The following is a 3,601-nucleotide window of genomic DNA, read 5'->3' on the forward strand; positions in this document are numbered from 1 at the left end:
GCTGTTTCTTTTTCAGGCTCCTTGCAGTGGATAATAGCCGGCGTTTAAAGCGCTCCTGCTTGAGAGGTTCCTCAGGCACGATGAAATCCTCGTCGCCGAGGCTCTCCTCATCCTCGGAGAGCGGAAGATAATTACCGTCCTCACAGTCTTCATGTATGGCCTGTTCATGCGGGCTATCGTGCCCGTCTTCCAGTTCATCCTGTTCGGATGTTGCCCCAACAGGGGCTTCATTGTCTTCGGCATCGTCCGGGGTGTTGTTTTCCCCGGTGCCAGTATTACTATCTTTTACACGACGTGACTTAGAGCGGCACCGCTGACGCTGGTGTCTAGGCTGTGTCTCAGGATGTTCATCCTCAACTGGATCTTCTTTGTCATCGTTGTTAGTTTCTTTTGGTGTATCCACCATGTATACGTCATATGAAGAAGTGACCGTCCCATGTCTGGTGAGTGGTGGGTTTTGGCCCTGCTCTTTTTTGGCATCATCGTCTATACCATCGAAGTCTTCGGAGTCGTAACCGAGCATGTCGGTTAAGTCCTCGACAGTGGCTATGGAGTGGGGGTGGCGGGTGGGAAGCAAGATTCTCCATCATCAACTCCTAGTTCTAACCGAACATAGTTCGACTGTGAGTCCCCCGCCAAGGACAGGTTTTTCAATGAGTTTAGCGTGTCACCCAAAGGCTGGTGCTGGAAGATGTATGCGGCGCTGAATTCGAAGATCGATAAATGATATAGTTCGGCGTCCGCGGGCTCACATGGTTTGGAACTTACGGCCGGAGAGTTCTGGTGGCACAGGTATCGTGTGAGATCATGTCTATGTGCGGCTCCAACCCTGGGGAATCTATGGCCTCCGTGGCGGGATTGAGCTTCCCGTCCTTGGATGGCGCAGTCTGCTCCAGATCTCAGGCCAGAGCGGTTATGGGACGCTGTCTCCTGGATGCAGTCCGATCACAGATTTAGGTCATGTCCCTCGGGGTGGCCAGGAGTGGTAGCCGCGGTCTCGAATCCGGTGAAGATCAACTCCCCACCGATGTTTGCATGTAGAATGACTTAGCTGTCTGAAGGCGCGCGAGTGGCTGAGTGGTGAAGATGTGTTCAACCGATGGCAATGCGAGGGGCGGCCGATTGATGTAGATGTCTCCAACTGAGTGGCGACGCACGGGGCGGCCGAGTGGTGATGAGGTGCCCAACTGAGAAGTGAAGCGCGGGGCGGCCGAGTTGTGATAAGGTGACCAACCAAGACGCCGACGTGTGGGGCAGTCGAGTGGTGATGAGGTGACCAACCAAGAGGTGATGTGCAGAGCGGCCGGGTGGTGATGATGTGACCAACCGAGCGCTGATACGCGGAGCGACCGAGTGGTGATGAGGTAACCAACCGAGTGGGGACGCGCGAGTAGCCGAGTGGTGATGAGGTGACCAACCGAGAGGCGACACGCGGGACAGCCGAGTGGTGATGAGGTGACGAACCAAGTGGCGACGCGCGGAGCGGCCGAATGGTTATGAGGTGACCAACTGAGTGGCGACGCACAATGGCCGAATGGTAATGAGGTGGCCAACCGAGTGGCGACGCGCGGAGGAGTCGAGTGGTGATGAGGTGACCAACCAAGAGGTGACGGGCGGAGCGGCCGAGTGGTGATGAGGTGACCAACCGAGTGGGGACGCGCGGAGCGGCCGAATGGTGATGAGGTGACCAACCGAGAGGCGACGCGCGGGGCGGCCGAGTGGTGATGAGGTGACCAACCAAGTGGCGATGCGCGGGGCGGCCGAATGGTTATGAGGTGACCAACCAAGTGGCGAGGCCCCCGAGTGGCGACGCGCGGAGCGGCGGAGTGGTGATGAGGTGACCAACTGAGAGGCAACGCGCGGGGCGGCCGAGTGGTGATGAGGCGACCAACCGATTGGCGACGCGCGAAGCGGCCAGTGGTGATGACGTGACCAACCGAGTGGCGACGACCGGAGCGGCCGAATGGTTATGAGGTGACCAACCGAGTGGCGACGACCGGAGCGTCCGAATGGCGATGAGGTGACCAACCGAGTGGCGACGCCTGGAGCGGTCGAGTGGTGATGAGGTGACCAACTGAGTGGCGACGCGCGGAGCGGCTGGGTGATGATGAGGTGACCAACGAAGTGGCGACGCTTGGAGCGGCCGAGTTGTGATGAGGTGACCAACCGAGTGACGACGCACGGTGCGGGACAGTGGTGATGAGGTGATCAACCGAGTGGCAACGCGCGGAGCGGCTGAGTGGTGATGAGGTGATCAACCGAGAGACGACGCGCGGGGCAGCCGAATGGTGATGAGGTGACCAATCAAGTGGCGACCCGCGGAGCGGCCGAATGGTTATGAGGTGACCAACCGAGTGGCGGCGCGCGGAGCGGCCGAGTGGTGATGAGGTGACCAATCAAGTGGCGGCACGCGGAGTGGCCGAGTGGTGATGAGGTGGTCAATAGAGTGGCGACGCGCGGAGCGGCCGAGTGGTGATGAGGTGACCAACCGAGAGGCAACGCGCTGGGCGGCCGAGTGGTGATGAGGTGACCAACCAAGTGGCGATGCGTACTGCAGCTGAATGGTGATGAGGTGACCAACCAATCCGACTCTTGGGGCGGCCAAGTGGTGATGAGGTGACCAGCCAAGTGGCAATGCGCAGTGCGGCTGAATGGTGATGAGGTGACCAACCGAATGCGACTCTATGGGCGGCCGAATGGTGATGAGGTGACCAACCGAGTGGCGATGCACGGGGCGGCCCAGTGGTGATGAGGTGATCAACCATGTGGCGACGCGCGGAGCGGCCGAGTGGTGATGAGGTGATCAACCAAGATACGACACGCGGGACGGCCGAATGGTGATGATGTGACCAATCAAGTGGCGACTCGCGGAGCGGCCGAATGGTTATGAGGTGACCAACCGAGTGGCGACGCCCAGAGCGGCCGAGTGTTGATGAGGTGACCAACCAAGTGGCGACGCGCGTCGCGGCCGAGTGGTGATGAGGTGACCAACCGAGTGGCGACGCGTGGAGCCGAGTGGTGATGAGATGACCAACCGAGTGGCGACGCGCAGATCGGCCGAGTGGTGATGAGGTGACCAACCGAGTGGCGACGCCCGGAGCGGCCGAATGGTGATGAGGTGACCAACCGAGTGGCAACGTGCGGAGCGGCGGAGTGGTGATGAGGTGACCAACCGGGAGGCAACGCGCGGGGCGGCCGAGTGGTGATGAGGCGACCAACCAATTGGCGACGCGCGAAGCGGCCAGTGGTGATGAGGTGACCAACCAAGTGGCGACGACCGGAGTGGCCGAATGGTGATGATGTGACCAACCGAGTGGCGACGGGCGGAGCGGCCGAATGGTTATGAGGTGACCAACTGAGTGGCGACGACTGGAGCGGCCGAATGGCGATGAGGTGACCAATCGAGTGGCGACGCCCGGAGCAATCGAGTGGTGATGAGGTGACCAACTGAGTGGCGACGCGCAGAGTGGCCGGGTGGTGGTGAGGTGACCAACCATGTGGCGACGCTTGGAGCGGCCGAGTGGTGATGAGGTGACCAACCGAGTGACGACGCACGGGGCGGGCCAGTGGTGATGAGGTGATCAACCGAGTGGCGACGCGT

The sequence above is a fragment of the Triticum urartu genome, chromosome 3A (genome assembly GCF_056163025.1).
Source record: "Triticum urartu cultivar PI428250 chromosome 3A, HENAU_Tu73, whole genome shotgun sequence".
Lineage (NCBI taxonomy): Eukaryota > Viridiplantae > Streptophyta > Magnoliopsida > Poales > Poaceae > Triticum > Triticum urartu.